Source organism: Mus caroli, chromosome 15, assembly GCF_900094665.2.
Source record: "Mus caroli chromosome 15, CAROLI_EIJ_v1.1, whole genome shotgun sequence".
NCBI classification, from domain to species: Eukaryota; Metazoa; Chordata; class Mammalia; order Rodentia; family Muridae; genus Mus; species Mus caroli.
Window position 1 is genome coordinate 82,279,093 of NC_034584.1, and position 7,744 is coordinate 82,286,836.

Sequence of the window (7,744 nt, forward strand, 5' to 3'; positions counted from 1 at the left end):
CTCCTTGGATACTTTCTCTAGCTCATCTTGAACTACAAACTTGAAACAGAAGGAATGAACTAGAAACTGTTCCCGTCTTTAAATTCTCAAAACTGCATCCAGTGACACACTTCGCCAACCAGCCTCCCCAAACTGTGGACCAGCTACTCCAATGCTCTAGACTGTGATGGACATTCCTCATTCAAACCATTACACCTGCCCTGCTTCTGTGAGACTACTGCACCTCTCTAGGGCTCTACAAGGGCCCAAGAGACCAGTGGCTTGGAGCCTGACTATGTAGGAGGTAGGGTGTGCCTGGGACCCTCAGGAGGACAGTTGAGGGTCCAGCTGCCACAGTCCACCCTCTCTAGGTTCTTGCCCTGAGTGGCCCCCATGAAGAGCTCCTCATGCCAGGGCATTTCAGCCTTATGACCTCTTAGCAGCTTCATATTCTCACTTCCTTCAAGGTTGCCACTTGAAGACCTCTCTGTTCTTTTGTTAGTGTGTTCTATGTCTTATGGGGTCCATAGTGTTTTACAATTATATTCAAACCACCTGATTGTGCCCCATGCTCATTACTTGATTACATGGGTTGTTATTTTTTTCTTTAAAAAATTTTAATGTATATGTATGATGCACACCTGTGCACACATTCAGGTACACACCCATGTGTGTGAAAACACATGTTGATGTTCCGCCCTGAATTCCTCTTAACTTTATCTTTTTTTGAACAGGGAGCGTACCTATTCTTCTAGGCTGTTTAGCCAGAAAGTCCCAGTGATTCCCTGTCTCTGTTTCTTTAGTACTGGGATTACAGGTGAGCACACTGTACCCAAATTCACCACCTTTGAAACACACACACACACACACACACACACACACTGAGAGAGGGGGGCAGAGGGAGAATGGGAAAATGAAAGTCAAACCCTTGTATCTCTGACCTTGCAAAATAAGCACTTTACTGACTGAGCTACTTCCACAGCATCTAGTTGTATTTTTTCCTTACAGGACTGAAGGATACATAATCATTTTATTCGAATGGCATACTCACATATATGGGTATATAGAGACATATACATATGGAGTTGAAGACATAGCAGAGATAAACCCTTAAACATATTTCAACTCTGTGAATGCATTGCAAACCTAGATTAAGTGGGTTTTTAAAAAAAGAAAGCCAATGCAAAGACTAGCTGTAAAATAGATGGGGAACTTGAAAGAACTACTACTGACTGGAGAAATTTAAATTAAAACCAAGGACTTCCCTCTTCAAACACTCTGGGAAAGACTACAATAAAATGGAAATCCACCAGACTTCAAAGGACAGACAGCTCCAGCAACTGGCTTTTCCAGAACATGGATGTGGAATCATGTCTTTTCACAGACAGAGAGCGAGCGGGGTGGCTGCTTTAAAAGGGGACAGTGGACGCTTCAAAGGCAGAGTGTCTGGGCTCGTCTCCTGTTGCTAGAACAGAGAGCCACAAGCCCCAGGGCTCCAAAACAGCACAAAGCTGCTGCCTTGTAGCTGGAATTCTGCAGGTCAGAAGTCCAAGGTGGGTCTGGTCAAGTTTGAATCATGATGTGGACAGTAGCATGTCCTCCAGGACTCCAGGGAGACGCATTCCCATCCTCTCCAGCCCACAGACACATGGCATCTTTCTGATGTCCACCTCCTTTCAGAAGAAACCAGCTGCGGATCAAGTCTTCTGTTCATTGTTCTGTCTCCCTCTTCTATTTTTAAAGCCCCTGGTGTTGATGGGAACTGGATAACTAATTAGTAACTGCAGTTCTATCCCAACCTAAGTTCCTTATTGCCATGTAAGCTGCATAGTCACAGATTTGAGAAAAAATAGCCCAAGGATCTCCCAGAGTGTGTGATTATGTCTAATGCATTTCACACCGTGGCCTGTATCTGTCATTGCTTATCAGCAGATTCAACAGACCAAGGCCCCAAAACACTTGGGAAATATCCCACCTGTACCGACCATGGGTGCACATATTCCCTTTAATTACTCCTTAAACGATGCAGTGCAGCATCAATGCCTAATGCATCTTACAGGACATTAAAACAATCTAGAGATGGTTTGAATATTCAGGGGGTGATCCAAAGGTTACATACAAACACCTTGACATTTATACACAAGGCTTGAACACTCAAGTTCTGGTACTGATGCTCTGTACATATAGAAAGACAACTTCACTGTCATCTATAAACACATAATCTCTATATACGCAAACATATCTATATATTTACATAAGACATATAATTTCTATGTCTGTGTGTTTGTCTTTCTCCCTGAGGGAGGTTTGTGGTTTTAATTTTTCTCTGTTCTCCTCTCTATTGCCTGACATCTCTCTCTCTCTCTCTCTCTCTCTCTCTCTCTCTCTCTCTCTCTTCTCTCTATCATTTTCTGAATGCATGTTTAAGAGAGAGAGCATGTGTGTGTGTGTGTGTGTGTGTGTGAGAGAGAGAGAGAGAGAGAGAGAGAGATTTCCCTACATGTCAGAAAATCTAAATGGAACTTCATAACAAGAAACTGTGTGCCGTATGCCAGGAACAAGCTGTGAGTTTAACTCAGAACACTCTAGAAATAATGGAGACCCTGAAACGTAGCAACTGTTACTGGCTCCCACATGAAGCTATGCCCTGCCTTGGCACCCATGGCAGACGCTCCTGGCAGGGTGCTGGCAAGGACGAGACTGCTCCCTTCTGTGCTTTCTGGCTCCAGGAAGGAAACTGCAGGTAGGAGGCTCTCATTAGGAGCAGTCTTACTTAATTAATCTTCCATTATTGGGCAAACCATGGGATCGGTGGGCTCCACCAGGAAAACCGTTTGCAGCCCTTGTCAATTTGCTCACTCTGTGAGCAGTCCGCCCAGTAAATCAAATGCTCGCAAGTGCAGTGCACACGGCAAATAATTAAACTGTCCATAAAGGCTGCTGAGGTCTTCACAGAGCTTAATTGTGTGTGACTCAGCAGCGAGGAGGCAGGGTCTGCCGGAGCCAGAAGATGATCCGGCACTAGTCAACTGCCTCCCCTGCCGGTGGGAACTGAGGGCTGGCTTTGCCCTCTGAGTGTGGCCGCAACAGAGAGCACCCAGTGAAAGGTGACCAGCAAACCTATGGAAGCCACAATTTCCAGGTCAACCCAAGTCCATAGCTACCTACCTCAAGCTTGCTCCTCCAGGGCATGGCTTCAGTATCATAAAAAAGAGATCTTTTAGAACAGTCACCTGAATCTCGCCTTTACTTCACCCCTTTCCTGCAGTCTGCCTTCTACGTCTGTACCTTGCTTCCCTGCCTCTTGTCACCATAACAAGCCCCTGCCAGGTCCAGAACTGTTCCCCCTAACAAGTCAAAGGGAAATTCTCTGTCTGTAGTCTATGACATCATCCACAGAGAACACCTTATTCATCTCCAGGCACTCAGATCTCCTGGGCTGCATCTGTGCTGGTCTCTCTCTCCTCTACTGTCCAGAACTACAAAAATACCACCACAGAAGGCAGCTTGTATGTCTGTCCCTGCTTTATCCCATCCAGGCTCAGATCACCCTTGGTACTTGTACCTCTTAGCAGGAGAGGCCATCCATAAGAAGATCATGTCCTGCTTCTCAGGCTTAATTCCAGGAGATCTAAGTTTGCCCTGCCTGGCCATTAGTGTCTTCATTAATGCATCTAGCATGCCTGCTTGCAACTTCTTTATACAAAACTGGAAATAGAGACCAAGATACAGTCCCTGAGGTCTCTGAGCCCCTCAGAGAGACATGATTTACACTGTCTGCCATCAAGTTTACTCTTGTTCAGTGAGCATTGGTAGATGGATGGATGGATGGATGGATGGATGGATGGATGGATGGATGGACAAAGGAAGAGAGATCTCAGTGAAGATGCTACAGGAACCTGTGAAGGATCTGATTCCAGTTTCAGGGCCTAAACAGACATGCTTGGGTCTATAGTAGAAAATAAGATCCACCATGTTTAAAGGGATGAGAAGGGACAAAGAAAGGACAGGGTGTGTGATAGGAAGAATATGGGAACACGTAGCTGTCATTGGATATATGATTTGAATACAAGACCAAGGGGCCCACCTACAGGCTTTTCACAAGCTCCAGAAGGACCATCTATAAACTATAGCTTTCCCTCCAACCCATTCCTCCTTGATCTCCTCCACCAGTGAAGACGGAAGATACTCATGCTGAGAGACTGGTGTAAGTCACAGAGGGTGTGGTTTTAATCTGATAAGTGTTTAACAACAAAGTTAGTGAGAGAATCCAGTTCTGAAATGGAGACAACAGTGCAGGAAGGTTCCGACATAGAGATCCATGCCTAATGACACAAGCCTAGTGGGCCAAGCATGGCGATGAAGAGCCACAGCCACATCCTCAGGAGTACTGACAGGTTCCTGCCATGAGCAGATAGAGTGGTGATTAGGGTGCTCTGGAGAGCTTTCATGTGGACTGGTGCTCAGAGCTTTAGCTCTGCAAGGACTGTGGTATAGTCAGAGTATTTTTGAGACACATGTGTAGACTGTAGACCAAGGCCCACACTGTGGGGTAAGAGCACCCACTCAGCTTTCAGAGACAGATTGAAGAGCAAGCACCCACACAGATGTGGATGGGCCAAGGGTGGCAGCATGGGGGTATGGTATATAAAAACAACCCAGAGCAGTGGAGGTGAGGGAGGAGAGAGTGGACTTGGGAGTGGCGATGCAGGGAACTCTAGGAAAAGAAGTCATGGCTCACAGCAGCAAGTGGATAGAATGGGAAGCATCAGTGACTCCATTCGTTCTCCACTGTCACACGACCATCAAACATCACTGTTGAGTGGCCATGGTGGGCACTATCAGAAAGATGTTGGGGATGAGAGTCAGACAGGTGTCACTCACGTGTCCATGAGAGAGGTGCGGCCACCAAATGTCCTTTGTCCTGGCTTCTAGAAGCCCAGAGATGGTAAGAGTCTCAGAGTTGCTGGGATGGGAACAGTCAGGGGTATTTGGGGAATCGGACCGAGCTGGGCTTGTTTACAGACAGTAAAAATGGAACCTTAGAAAAAGGAAGATCTGTGGGAGCCAGGTGGAAGCTTCTAGACAAAGAGGTGATGACCGAGAAATATAGGAAAGATTTTAGAGCCCAGGAGACATGACATGGAGGAGCCTTTAGACTGGGGACTGAGTACTGTGGGAAGTCATTTCCAGAAGCCATGGGGTCGCCACACAAAAGCTCCAGGAGGGTGGCCCATTCTCACTGTCTGTAAGGAGTACCTCTGTGCAAGCTGCCTCCTGCGGGCAGCTCCTGTGGTCACTGCAGCACATGTGACTAAAACATTTAATAGTGTCTCTGCCCTTCACTGAAGGCCTGGAGTATGGGCTCATATGTAGCAATTCCCTTTGAATTAAAGCTTTCCCTCCTGGAAGGAGAGAAACGCTTTGAGACTCAAGAAGTAAACAGACCTCATAAGGCGAGGAGAGCTGAAACATGCCAGATAACCAAAGACTCTCCCCAGTACTATAGTACTGAGCAACTGCAGGGCAGAGCCTCCCCCCCCCCCGACCAGCTTGGCTTCCTGAAAAAGAGTCTCTGGCCTGTGGACATTCCCGAAAGTAAGGCAGGGATCTCCCAGGACACAGCTTTTGTGAGCAGGCATCCAGGTGGGGTGAGCTTACGGTCCTTTGAGTTATCCATGCTCCTGAAGGAACCCCAATAAACTCACTGGCCTGCCGAGGTGGGCTTTGGTGGACTCATTTCTTTGGTTTGCTGCTATGCTCTGTCTGGGACAAATAGACACTTCTCTGCATCTCGTCAGGAAAACTTAGCACAACACATGGTTTGGGTACACGGAAGCTAACACTTCCAGTGGTTTTCCTTTAACACAAGCATCACAGCCTCCCAGAGAGGCCGTCCAGCCATATGCTCTAGTGAGGACCTGCCATCTGCAGGCAGTGGGTCTCATTTTAATAGGTAATTGATTGGACGTGGGCCCACTGCCACTCGAGAAGAGGCCCAGCCTCCAGGGAGGGCCCACCTGTCTCTGGCAGCAAGGGTGGGTTCTTCTGACTTTTCAAGATAATTGAGTGTGACGCCTGCTGCTGCCAAACACTGACACCTCCAGGGTGGGCAGAGGAGGGCTCTGTTTCCAGGCATCTGTCTGGTACCCCTAGAAGAAGCCTCCAAACATCCTAAATTCAGAGTCCACAGAGATGGCCTATGAAATAAAGTTCAGCCCCATGCTCTGGAATTGAACTCCATCTGCTCTGAGCCCTTGCAGAATCCAAGTGTCTGCCCCCTCACTGCTGACAGGGACGTGTCCCACATTGTGGCCCTCACCATCACCAGGGCAGAATGTTTCTATCACACAAAGGAACCCCCTGCCTATGAGCTGACTCAGGCCACTGTAGTGCCCCCAGCCTTACTATCTCTAATCTTCCTGCAGTCAGGTTTAAATATTCTGGACATTTCTTGAACATTAAATCACGTACTATCTTGTCTACTCTTCCAGAGGTTCTGAGTACAGCTGCCAGCACCCACAGGGCAGCTCACAACCATCTCTGATGTGATCTGATGCTGTCTTATGGTATATAGACACACATGTAGACAAAGCCCTAAAATACATAAGTAAATAAATCTTAAAAACAACAAAAAAAAGATTTGTTGTGCCAGGAAAATGTTAGCGATCCCCCTCCAAATAACAGACAGGAGCCGATCTGGTGCAACTCACAGCAGAGTCTTTATTCTATTTGAGCTAGCTTGCTCCCTCCCTCCCCTGCCCCCTAATGCACTGCCATCACACAGGATGGTTTTGGTGATCGGGGAGGACAGGAAGGTGTGGAGCCCCAATTGTCTATGTGCACAAGGCTTTAAAGTAAGCAGCAAGCAAGGAATACATGTGCAAACATCTAATTGGAAAGCTACTGTGCCCTTTAACATAATTGGCTGGTGCTGGGAGTCATATCATAAACTTAACTTCTGCTCCCCTCTGCATTGGTGGTCCTTAGGCAGGGGGTGGGCTTGTAACCTGGGGGTGCAGGTCTGTTGGGGGAATAACCTGGAGACACTGGTTTTGTTGAGGGTGTAACCTGGAGACGCTGGTCTTGTTGGGGATTAGCCTAGAGACTGGAGCTAGGCTCAGGTTTTGTTGGGGGGCAACTTAGAAACTAATTCTAGGTACCAGCCTGTTCGTCTATCCTGAGTTTAAACTTAGGTCAGGTTATCTAAAATGAAGTCTGAACTTAAAATCTTTGGCATCTCAGATTTACTTCCTGCTAAATGTAATGATGCACACTTTTCATCCCAGCATAAGGCCGAATCAGGCAGATCTCTGTGAGTTCAGCCTGCTCTATGTATTGAGGTCTGGGACAGCCAGGGCTCTGTAGGGAGATGCTGTCTCAAAAAGAAATAGATAAGGGGAAAAAAAGATTCCCTTTCTTCGTAATTCTGTGCACTCCTGTGTATCTGTGTGAGAATTTACATGTGAACGCAAGTAACACATAAAGTCAAAAGGAGGTGCTGGCACCCTGAAATTGGAGTTATGGGTGTTTGTGACCCATCTCACCTGGGTGCTGAAAAACTAAGTCCAGGCCTCTGCAAGAGCAGCAGATTTCTTAACCACTGGGTCAACTTTCCAGCCTCAGTTGGTATTTTTTAATAGACATTGAGGCAGGAGGTAGCTCACTGTAGAAAACTTGGGGAAAGGCCCCATTGGAAAGCTCCATATTGGTCCCAAAAGATACAGTGAAACCACTTAAGATACGTAAGATACCTCGCTGCTGC

At 47.0% G+C, this 7,744-nt stretch overlaps 1 long non-coding RNA gene across 1 annotated transcript in view; it reads right to left on the reverse strand.

Moving 5' to 3' along the window:
* The window catches only part of LOC110310137, a 48,431-nt gene extending 45,112 nt beyond the window's left edge, over nt 1-3,319 (reverse strand). Inside the window, exon 1 of the long non-coding RNA XR_002379810.1 lies at nt 3,148-3,319. This is a non-coding gene — a long non-coding RNA (uncharacterized LOC110310137). The remainder of the gene's footprint in view (nt 1-3,147) is intronic.
* Nucleotides 3,320-7,744: the final 4,425 nt, after the last annotated feature.